General features: G+C 47.0%; 1 long non-coding RNA gene across 1 annotated transcript; it reads right to left on the bottom strand.

Annotated features, from left to right (window-relative positions):
* Positions 1-1,010: 1,010 nt before the first annotated feature.
* On the bottom strand, positions 1,011-9,073 carry LOC116082479. Its single transcript, XR_004115328.1, has 2 exons — positions 8,948-9,073; positions 1,011-1,516 (listed from the first exon to the last, which is right to left on the bottom strand). It is a non-coding gene; the product is annotated as an uncharacterized LOC116082479 (long non-coding RNA).
* Between the last annotated feature and the right edge of the window lie 3,438 nt (positions 9,074-12,511).

Genomic DNA, 12,511 nt, shown 5'->3' on the forward strand with positions numbered 1-12,511 from the left:
ACTGGAGCTCCGCCTCCCCACCAGAGCTCCGCCTCCCCACTGGAGCCCCGCCTACTCACCAGAGCCCTACTTCCCCACTGGAGCCCCACCTCCTCAACAGAGCTCCACCTCCTCAATGGAGCCCTGTCCCCACCAGAGCTCCACCTCCCCACCAGAGCTCTGCCACCCCACCTGAGCTCTGCCTCCCCACTAGAGCTCTTCCTCCTCACCAGAGCTCCGCCTTCCCACCAGAGCCCCGCCTCCCCACCAGAGCCCCGCCTCCCCACCAGAGCTCCGCCTCCCCACCAGAGCTCTGCCTCCCCACTAGAGTTCTTCCTCCCCACCAGAGCTCCGCCTTCCCACCAGAGCCACGCCTCCCCACCAGAGCTCCGCCTCCCCACCAGAGCCCCGCCTCCCCACCAGAGCTCCGCCTCCCCACCAGAGCCACGCCTCCCCACCAGAGCTCCGCCTCCCCACCAGAGTCTTGCCTCCCCACCAGAGCTCTGCCTCCCCACTAGAGTTCTTCCTCCCCACCAGAGCTCCGCCTTCCCACCAGAGCCACGCCTCCCCACCAGAGCTCCGCCTCCCCACCAGAGCTCTGCCTCCCCACTAGAGCTCTTCCTCCCCACTAGAGCCACGCCTCCCCACCAGAGCCTTGCCTCTCCACCAGAGCTCTGCCTCCCCACCAGAGCCACGCCTCCCCACCAGAGCTCTGCCTCCTCACCGGAGCTCTGTCTCCCTTCTGGCTCTTCTGTGCATCTATGCTGGAGCTGGAGAGACGGCTCAGCAGATAAGAGTACTGGCTGTCCTTCTAGAAGACTTTGGTTTGATTCCTAGCACCTACATGGCAGCTCACAACTATCCAGGGAATGCTCTCTCCTGCTTCTACCAGCTCTGTAGGCATGTGGTGCAGGCAGAGCACCCCTAAACATAAAATAAAATTAAAGCTAAAACAAATAAAACCACACATTCATATTTTTCTTGGATTCTTTGACCTGCAAGGAAGAAAATGCCATTTAACCTGGTTCTTATAATGAGGTGATTTTTATTTATTTATTTTTAATTTTTTTTATGGTGAAGGAATTGCAAACCACTAAGGGTAACAGAAACTTCCAGAAAACAAAACCTGTGGACTAGCTAGGCCTCTAAGTCCCTAGAATCACAGCAAGTCAAGGGACCTAAGGGTCACACACTGGCCTTCTGAGGCCTTTCTCCTGTCTCCTAGTTTCTACCACCATGCACTTCTGCTAACTTCTGCCTGCTCATTGTCTTGGAACACCCCCTGACTGGAAGCCCTTGCTTCCTAGAGCAGGTGTAGTATGTCAGCCAGGGATCTCCTGTGACCTTTCCAGACACCTGGGGCCAACAGGTCTGGATGGGCCACATGGCTCAGTTCCACAGTGGGGGTACAGGAGCTGCCTTCCTGGACCGGCCTTCGTGAAGGGTGGGGTGTGGTCTTTGCTCCTCCACGAAACCAGAGCTGGCTTAGATTCAGGCTTCTGTAGTCCCTGGAGAGTTACTTGATCTTGCTTACTCTCTGAAGCAAAAAATATCTTTCTTTAGAAAAATTATTGGGACACTTCCTATTTGGACACTTCTAGTATGTCAGAATGAAGTAGAGGAGGGGTCATTTTGCAGTTAAAGATCTGGTGGTTTTCCCAAACCTGCTACTCATGGTTGAGAATATTGATGAAGGCTGAACCCACACACCTCCTGAGGTGATTAGCTTAAGGAAGTTGGTTTGTGCTTCTCCCTGAAGGCTGCAGGGTGTGAGGTACACAGCCGCTGGTATCATCAGTCCTTCTATTAGTAACTATTGGAACACTTCATGTCCTAGGCACAATACTACATTCTGGAGATAGAGAAGTAACCCAGAAAGACAGACACCTCTGTCTTCAGCATAATATCCATGGTGGGAGGCAACAGATGAACATACCAAACATAGGATATATACATATACACACATACAAACATGTATATATGCAAATATATATATATATATTCCCTTTCTAGACAGGGATTCTCTGTGTAGTCCTGGATGGTCTAGAATTCACTCTCTAGACCAGATTGGTCTTGAACTCACAGAGATCTGCCTGCCTCTGCCTCCCAACTTCTGGGTACTGCCCCCTCTCCCTCTCAATTAAACCTCTTACACGTGGGGGAAAAAAAAAGTGTGTGCTCCACATGAGGCTGGGGCTATATTCTTGTTAGATGGTGATGAATGCGCTGGGGGAGAAAACCACAGTCAAGTAAGGGGTATCGTTTTGGGTGATGGAGAGGAAAGAGGAGGGGGCAGCCACAAGGTAAGGAGTAGCAGGAGCCCCTGGCAGCTTGTGTGCTGACTAGGAATGGGTACTCAGAGGCTGCAGAGTGCCATAGCTTGTGCATACTGTCGTTGTGGATTTCTGGTCTCTAGAACTAGGGGAAGTGAGCTTCCAGTGTTTTAAGTTGCCAAATAGTTCATTCCAGGAGTTCTTGGAGAGGGCTGTAGCATGTGACCTGGGCGTGACCTGGGAGGCGTATCAAGGGAACACGTGATGTGGACGGAGGCAAGCCAGTGGGAAGAAGTCAACATGTCTGTCCTGGAGACATTCTGAGAGATAGTGAGGAAATGGTAGGGTATTCCTCAGTTCCGTCCTCACTAAGGGAGACTGCTCTTGTCAGATCAGCGGCCAGGGCTCCTATCTGGAGAGCTTGCTACTCAGATCTGTAGGGAAGCTCTGGGGTAGCACAAGGGGCTCTAGACAGGGTGGAGTGCACACCGGGTGCTTCCCTAACCTTTGGCTTCAGCTTTATCATCTGAAAGCCCTGTACACACAGGTCTGAGGAGAAATGAAGACAAAGATGAACTCATTCTGACACCTCAAGAACTGTCTATACCAATTCCAAGCCTTGGTCAGCTTGTGTGTAAGTACCTGGCAAAAGTGTGAGAGTGGACCTCCTTCATAATAGGAAAGCACGGCATTCCTCTGCTGTTGCATTAAATCAGTCGTGATCTTACAGAATGTGCTAGGGATGATGTCAGACTCTCTGTGTGGAGGCTGATTTCCTCCCAACACAGTGTGGACCTCACATCATCTGACAAGGGTAGCGAGCAGGGTGAGCGATGCTGTTTCTCCTCTTCCTGATCCGTCCCTGCCCCAGTCTCCACCATGGTCATTGCCAACTTGTGCTCCACAGCCTGCATGCTTCTAGTCGGTTCGTTGTTGCTCCCAGGCAGCAATGTTCTTTTCTTGTCTCTTTCCTTCTAATCTCTCTGGGAGGAAGCCTGCAAAGCTTTTTGCCAAGGCTGAATATGGATGGAGACCTGCATGACTATATTATCTCCCCAAAGCTCTCAACATCAAACTCAGCCTTTCAATTGAGCCTCCAGCACAGGTTAACTGGAGCCTGCATTCCCATTCCCGGCGAGGGCTCACAGGTACCATTCAGCACAGCATGAATGTACACTCTGGAATCAAAGTTAAAATGTGCCTGTCCTTTTTAATGCTTAGTTTCTCCTCTCAGAGAAAGGTCTGGAATGGCATGTTCAAGGCCTCCCAAGAGAGGGCCTGGTCATTCTCTCTCTCTTTTCTTAGCTGATGGCTTCTCTTGTGAGTTGGAAGAACATGCAGAGGGCTGGGGTAATTTATTTTCTATCCATCTTGGCTTGAATTCCTCTGGCATCCCCAGTCTGTGCTAATGTTATTATCTTAGCTGGAAGAAGCCATTGGACTGTCTAACAATAATAGCTCATGCCGGCTGCTCTCTACACGTGGGCTCCTCGCTAAGCGCTCAGCACTGCTCCTCACCTGCGGTTCAATCTTCATGGTGACTTTACACAGTCACTGTTTTACCATGTGACAGACAAGGAAATGGAGATGAGAGAAACACCCAATAGAGCTCTTCGAGGGGGGCTAGGTCTGTCTGACTTCAGAACACTCCTGGTGGGTACTCTGACCCCAACCAGGGCAGTGGTTCTCGATCAGAATGCTACTTGTGGTTTGCTCTTTTAAAGTGACAGTTAAGTGGAGAAGTTGAAAAGAATGTCATATCTGAAAGCGTCGTAGAGACTGGCTGTTTAGGAGGTCGGTTTGGATAGGTTAGTGCAGATAGGCAATGTATGCTGGCCAGCTGTCAGTATGCTGCTCCTGTTCAGAAAAGCAGGGTTGCCTTTAAAGGGAGACTTGTTGCAAGGATGTTAGAAGGAGAAAGCAAACACTTGGAGCCATGAGAATGGAGAGAGCATAAGCATTTCCTGAGACAACCTGTCTAGGACAGTGTCGAGGAGTTCGCGGCACTCAGCTCAGTGTGTTCTCCTCGTGTGACTGGACAACGTCGAGGAGTTCGTGGCACTCAGCTCAGTGTGTTCTCCTCGTGTGACTGGACAGCGTCGAGGTGTTCGCAGCACTCAGCTCAGTGCATGAGTTCTCAGGGTGTTCTCCTCATGGATGACTGAGGATGTTAGGAATCACTGGTACCCTAGAACAGTCTAGTCAGATGATGAGAGAACGCTGCTGGCCCAGCCCTGCTGAAATGAGGCTTGGCTTCCTCCCGCTCCTAACCGTCTGGCTTCTATCACACAAACATGAGAGAAAAATACCTTGGGTAGATGGATAGCATTTAAGCGACTCTGGCGAGTTTTGTGGCCACGAGGACCTGTTTCAAGAATTATTTTTAACTGTAGACATTAGATCCCAATGGAAATAAAACTTAAAAGGACATTTATAATTAGGCCACCTTTGGAGAAACTTATTACATTTTGCAGGACGTCCCAGGAGTTGTATATCTTAAGTGATTTTAAGATTTACAAGAATTCCATTTTTCTATGACTAATTAGAAGTAAACAAGAAAAAATATGGCAGCAATATAAAAGACAAAAGGAATGCCAGGAACAGCTGTAAGGAAGAGAAACGTCAGAAAGCTCATGTCCGCAGCTCCCTCCTTTTTCCTTGGTCGCCTCCTAACCAGAGTGAACCTGGAGAGGCAGAGTCCTTCCTGACTCAGATCAAATGTCCCACTGGAGCCAAACCTTTTTCTCTGTGAGCGGAGCTGAGTGGAGTGATTTAGTCCAGGGAAGGCTGGTGTCTCTCTGAGAGCAAAATAAACAGCAGCAGTCGCCATGATAGCGCTCCTCTGGCCTCAGAACAGATGCCAGAGCCACAGGCCCATGGGAAGCTAGCTGGAGGACTCCTGGGAATGAAGCTGGCAGGAGGCAGGTGGGGACAGGACCAGAGAGTCACATTGCTTGTGTGAGCAGAGCCCCGGGGGAGCTCTGTATGCCAGAGGCTGCGGGGGGTGCAGCCCTTTCCTCCGGGCCCCACAGGCACTTTAACCACACTGAAGGTTTTCCAAAAGAACGCTGAAATTTATCTGTGTATGACGAAATTAATAAAGAGATCTGCCTGCCTCTGTCTCCTAAGTACTGTGATTGAGGGTATGGGTCTCTGTGTCTAGCCTAAGATTTATTTACTTTTCTTTCAAAAAAAATTTTTTTTTAGATTTGTTTAGTTTCATGTGTATTTTCCCTGCATAGATGTATGTGTATCACGCTTGTGCATGGTGCCCAAGTCAGAAGGAGTCAGATCTTCTAGAACTATAGTTACAGATGGTTGTGACCCACTGTGTGGATACTGGGAACCAAACAATGGTCCTCTGCAAAACCAAGTGTTCTTAAATATTTAGCCATCTCTCCAGTAGCCCGAAGAGTTACTTTTTAAGTACGCGTGTCTATGTTTGTTAGTGTGACTGTGTATGTGTCTGTGTTTGTATGTGTGCCTGCATATGTGTGTCTGTGTATGTGTGTGTGTGTGTGTGTGTGTGCCCACATCTGCTCAGGCACTTGAAGAGCCTTGCAGTGTGCAATACCAGTGGGGTCAGAGAGCTATAGACGAGATGCCCTTTGGGGCACAAGAGATGGTTCGGGAGTTCACAGTGTGTACTACTATTGCGGAGGACCTGTGTTTAGTTCCCGGCACCCACACAGGGTGCAGGGACTCACAGTCATCTATAAGTCTAGCTCCAGGTGACCCCATGCTTCCAGCCTGTGTGGGCAATTTCACTCATGTGCACACATCCACATCCACACATAGACACACAATTAAAAGCAAAATAAATCTTTAAAAAGATGCTGTTAATGATATGCGTATATGGCACAGGTCTGATGTTTATAGACTTTACAGATTGTCTTCATTGGTACAGGTAGCTTGCCTACATGAATGTTTGTGCTCCACTTGCACTACAGGCGCCAGTGGGGGTCAGAAGAAGACGCTGGGTCCCCTGAAACTAGAGTGACAGAGGGTTGTGAACTGCCATGTGGGTACTAGGATTTGAACCTGGGTCATTTGGAAGAGCAGCCAGTGCTCTTAACTGCTGAGCCATCTCTATAACCCCAACTTTCCAGATTTTAAAGACACTATGGGGGTCTAGATTTGATATTCAAATATTGAGCATTCAAGTCAAATATCAAATAACTTATCTATGGGTTAAACAAACAAATTAAAGTAACACATTTACACACAGACAGACACCACATATACATACATAACACACACACAACAATTCATATGGGGGGGGGAGAGGAACTAGTGAAAGTCAGTTTATCATACTAAGCTCATATCAGCTTAGAAGCAACTGGTCTGCATGGAGAGACTTGTCTGGCCACTCCATCTGATGTCAGTGATTGCTTTTGGGACCAAGAGAGGGAGTGGGTGGCTATTTTACATTTTTCTCCCTATACTTTTCTATTGTTGACTCTTTGTTACACACACACACACACACACACACACACACACATATTTTAAACTAATAAGTCTAAAAATTAAAATCCAAAAGACATTGGATTTAGGAACCATAAGAATAAGATTTAATGTGGTGGAAAGCTAATTGATTGAAGGCAAGATAAAAATAAAGGAAAAAGAAAGACAGAGAAAAGAACAGAGAAGTATCTTGGAGTGCGCAGAAAAAAGCTCAAAAGGATGGTCCATTGAGAAAACTGGAATTTAAGTTCCTATAAAAATTAGAATCAAGAAGCTACTGTTAGAAGTAAAGATATTGAAACAGTCACATCCAAAGAAGTTTGGAATTTCGAGTTGGTGAATCCCAGATGACAGAGTAAATGAAAGACAGATTTACGAAAGAGAAGAAATGAAAGCAAGAGGGGCTGACTCTCAGGTTGAGTACTGGGTGTCAGAGAGAGTAAGAAGCACAGACAATTGCTGAAACACTCAAGAAATACTTCTCAAATGATGGGTGTCAGAGAGAGTAAGAAGCACAGACAATTACTGAAACATTCAAGAAACACTTCTAAAATGAAAGGATATAAAAGTCAAGATAGGGGGCTAAAAAGATGGTTCAGTGGCTAAGACCTGCTGCTCTTCAGGGGACCTGAGTTTGGTTCCCAGAACCCACGTTACATACTTACAACTGCCTGTCGCTCCAGCTTCAGGGGGTGGCTGTGGGATCTCACTCTCTTCTGGCTTCTGCTATCACCCCCACACAAGCATCATACACTCACAACACACACACACACACATACACACACACACACACACACAGAGGAATACCATCTGACCACAAAAAGAACAAACTTCTCTGGTTTCTTTCAGTGTGGACAGAACTGTAGGACGTTAGGTTGACTGCCATTCTTTGTTGAGGTTGTGAACACTGACTTTGTAGAAAAGACAAGAGGTAGCAATCACTGGGGCACTGCGGTTTGGGTAGGTCCAAGTGTGTCTCCAAAGGGTTTGCACACCCTTTGAGAGCTTGAATCCCAGGGGGGGTGAGCCGGTGGGTGGTGGAATGTGACTCTCCTCTCAGTAGCTCCCTGTGCAGCCCTTTCTTTTTTGGTCTATAGGTGCACCTGGAAAGGCGAGCACGTACACCTTTCCACCCCCACACAAGCATCATACACTCACAATACACACACACACACACACACACACACACACACACACACACACACACAGAGAGAGAGAGAGGAATATCATCTGACCACAAAAAGAACAAACTTCTCTGGTTTCTTTCAGTGTGAACGGAACTGTAGAATTGTGATAGTTTTCATTCTTGCAGATGAAAACTGTTGGTTCTTGTTTCTTAACCCAATTAGCAGGTCTGCATCTTGTAAAAAATATTTCATGTGTAGAAGTATTTTTGCATGCAGATATGCCTATGTGTTACTTGTGTGCCTAGTGTACTGGGAGACCCGAAGAGGGCGTTAGATCCCCTGGAATTGGGATAACAGATGGTTGTGAGCTCCCAGGTGGGTGCTGGGAATCAAACCTGGGCTCTCTGGAAGAGCAGCTAATGCTCTTAACTGCTGAGCCATCTCTTTGGGCTTCGGTCTGCATCTCTTTTTTCTCTTAATGGGAGAGTTAAGATGCTTACATTTAGGGTTCTTAGCCATGTGTCAATGCCTGTGATTGCTGTTCTCCTGATTGATGCGTGTACCCTCTTCACTCACACAGTACTCAAAGGGCAAGGAGATGATCCTGTGTAGGTTCACATTGTTGAGGACTTAGGATAGATGGCATCACAGCGAGTCAGGGAGCAGGTCTGACTTGTTTAGAACAACTACCTCATGTGGGAAACAGTCACACAATGATTGTTGAGCCCTTCTGAGGTCAGCACCCCCAGTGGCCTAACTCCCGTTTGGTAAGCTTCTGCTACCAAAAGTTACACCACCTCTCAGCACAGAGGAGGCTGAGTCAGAAGAATCACAACTGCAGGGGCTCTGCTGTCTTTCAAGTTTTCAGTCCCCCTTTTTTCATTAACCGTTACATGAACTCACCCTGCTCAGTCTGTATGATGTTACTTGCATGCATGTTTTCAGGGCTAGGCATTGGTACTGGAAAGCTAATTGGTGTGCTCTTCCCTGGGGAAGCCCATCCCACTCTACACTCTCCTCAGTTACTGTAATTCTCTGTGTGTGTGTGTGTGTGTGTGTGTGTGTGTTGAGTCCTCGTGGAGGACCCTGTCCACTCTTGCATACCTGTTGATGTCATTCTTGTTCAGTTCACATCTGGACTGTCATATTGGTGAGACTTTACGTGTGTAGCTTCTCACATTCCCAGGAGACATGTGTCACAGCAAGCTTCCTGGTCCTTTGGCTCTTTCTGCCCCCTCTTCCACAATGTTCCCTAGGCCTTAGGTTGGGGAGTGTTTTGTAGATGTATCAGTTAGGGCTGATTTAATTGGTTGTGATTTCCTATAATGGTCTCCATCTATTGCCATGAGATGTTTTCTTGATTAGAGTAAGTTAGTTATTAACTCTGGGAAAAACAACAACAACCAAAAAAAAAATTAAGACAGAATTTCATTAATGCTACACTGTATCAATTGTAAACAATAGAATGTCAAAATGTCCAAAATATTGAGTGTAATCTAACAAAAATTATGCCGTAACAATTTAAGAAAAATGAAGGTAGAGAGTGAATATTTCTGTGTGTATACAAGAAGAGGAATAGAATTAAATCCTTCTCCTTTGTAGAAGAGTTCCAGTAGATAATGTTTAAACTGGTAATCAAGAAGTGAGAACAGGGGTAGGGTGAGAGCAGGGGACAGATTCCCTTTGTAGAAGAGTTCCAGTAGATAATGTTTAAATTGGTAATCAAGAAGTGAGAATAGGGGTAGGGTGAGAGCAGGGGGCAGATTCCCTTTGTAGGAGAGTTCAAGTAGATAATGGTTAAATTGGTAATCAAGAAGTGAGAATAGGGGTAGAGTGAGAGCAGGGGGCAGATTCTAAATTAGAACAGACTTTGCCTTGCATTAAAAACAAACAACAGTCTTTTGGGGTCACTTCAATATTTCCGTAGCAGCAAGGCAGACATGAATTTGTTGTGCATGCGCATCCGTATGCAGATGCAGCAGAAGGATAAATGTCTAGAGAGCAAAGGGCAGGTGCGCTTATAGTTTTGATAAAAGCTGCTAAATGATCCCCATAGGGCCAGGGCCTTCTTATTCTCATACCAAGAGAGTGGAGAAGTCGTGTTCTGTCTCTGTCGGTCTGATGGTAAAGACTCTGGCGGGGATCTCTCCCATGCTGGTGAGCTATTTACATCTCTGGTTTTCTTCATTCACCCTTTATGCCCACATTCTTATTTTCTTGTTGGTTTCTAGGAGCTGTTTATATCTGGGGAAGAAGAATATTTTGTGACACATTCACTTTCTATTTGTCATTTATGTTTGCTATGACTTTCTGGTGTTTTTTATTATATGTAGTGATACTTAGAAGGACTTCCTTCTTCCTCCTTCCCCCTTCCTTCCTCCTTTCTCCCTCCTCCTTTCTTCCTCCTTCCTCCTTCCTCTTTCCTCCTTTCTCCTTTCCTCCTTCCCCCTTCCTTCCTCCTTTCTTCCTCCTTCCTCCTTCCTCTTTCCTCCTTTCTCCTTTCCTCCTTTCTCCTTCCTTCCTCCCTTCCTTTCTTTGTAGTGTTGTGTGTTTGTTTGTTTGAGACAGGGTCTCTCTGCATAGCTCTGGTTGTCTTGGAACTCACTCTGTAGACCAGACTGGTTTTGAACTCACAAAGATATGCCTGCTTCTATCTCCCAAGTGCTATGACTTAAGGCATGGGCCACATTTCCATTTTAATGGGTCATACTTAGAAAGGTCCCCCCTGACCTAAAATGTTATAAAGGACTCACCTATGTTTCCTTCTAGTGACTTTAAGATTTTATACATTTAAATCTTGGATACATTTATATTATATCCTCATAAATTAGCCTGCTTTAGTCTTTACCAGATGGCCACCAAGTCATTCTCTTGTACTTACTAACCCTTTAGCATTTAGCTGCATATACACACACATATACAACATACATGTATATGCACACACATGTATGTTTGTGTATGTATGTACGTTTGTATGTGTATGTGTATATGTATGTATGTATCCTGATAGCCTGACATGAAGAAGGGAAGAAGGAGGCTTGTCCATTCACTCCCACTCAGATGACCATGCTGGAAAGGGTATTGGCCAAGGGTTTTGTTTTGTTTTGTTTTGTTTTGTCTAGCAAGGATTCTTGGCTACCAAAATTAGAGGGGGGGGGAGTCTCTACTGACTTAGGCTAAGGAGGGGTTCATTCAATGGATGTGGGCCCTACTTAGTCAGTGGAGAACTGAGTCGACACTCAGACCTTGGGAGAGATGACAGAAGGCACAGCTCCGGGAACTCAGCACGGATTCCCAGTCACTGTGACTCAGCCAGAACTAACTTCCCGTGTGTCTGTGTTTAGGCTTCGATTTCTGGGAGGGTTGACTGATGGGGCTTGGTGACTTACCTACTCACTGTGAGTAGTGGTCGGCATCCTCAGATTAGTTGAACGTCAGAGCCATGTGCATGGTGGTGGAGGCCAGCTTCTTCAAGGAAGAAATGCTGGGCAACAAAACCAAACAAAGTCTGGCAGCAGCTGTCCACAGTATTTGTAAAAATAGCAACAATAAAAATAGCAGCGATTTGCTGACTGTTGTCTAGAGACAACTGGGAACTGGGCTCTTTCATCCCAGTCACCTTCTTCCCACCTCAATCTGCCCTTTGACTTGTGAGAAAACTGAGGGTGAAGAAATCTTCTTCAAGACATAACCAGTGCATGGCTTAATGGGGACACGGGGTTGAGTGTGTCTGCTCAGCCTGGCTCTCCGTCACACATCTTAAGATATTGTCCTCTAAGAATGAATGTGGGCTTTGAGTGCTCTACGGATTCTAAACACAGCTATAGGCACCCGCTCTCACACTCAGAGTGCACCTGCTGAATCATCCTGGAGATGGTTGACTTTTGTGACAGTTCCTGGTGCCCAGCATATTCAGGGTCAAGTGTGACAAGTCCCTGGTACCCAGCATATTCAGGGTCAAGTGTGACAAGTCCCTGGTACCTAGCATACTCAGGGTCAAGTGTGACAAGTCCCTGGTGCCCAGCATACTCAGGGTCAAGTGTGACAAGTCTCTGTTACCCAGCATACTCAGGGTCAAGCCTTTTCATCCATTCTGTCATTGATGCCATCTTTGGCCAAGGTCTGCTGTGCTGTGTTGGCAACAGCAGCTGATGCTGCTTCTAGCAAGCTGCATAGCCCTCCCTTTGATCTCCCGCCAGTGCCTGGGCAGGCTTTGTGCCTCCACTGACTCCTGCCTCTGTCCCACATTCTCTAAGTGGGAAATGCAGACATGCTGTCTATGCACAACCTGCCCTGGGTCTCTGCAGCTGTGTGACTGGGCAGTAGAATTAGAATGTCCATTCCTCACCCAAGTACCCTCACCATACTAGAGTGCTTATCCCTAAGTCTCGAGCCCCTGTCAACGTCAGCAAGGGAGTCCTGGAAACTACGCAGCATTCTTCGGTGTGCCAGCTCCTGGAGGCCATGCCCAAGCCTGCACGTCTCCTCCTTCCTCCCTCCCTTTTCTGATTCAGAAATCTGCAACTCTTGTCATCTCTTGGGCTGGGCAGCTGCTGGTAGGGTGTGGTCCGGGTTCATGCCTGTAGAAACCCTGTGATTGAGGTGAGATCTCTGCGTGTGATCTCCTCAGGAGTGGGTGAGTTGCTTGGATTTCTGCTTTGCATGCCC

Source organism: Mastomys coucha, unplaced genomic scaffold (assembly GCF_008632895.1).
Source record: "Mastomys coucha isolate ucsf_1 unplaced genomic scaffold, UCSF_Mcou_1 pScaffold7, whole genome shotgun sequence".
NCBI classification, from domain to species: Eukaryota; Metazoa; Chordata; class Mammalia; order Rodentia; family Muridae; genus Mastomys; species Mastomys coucha.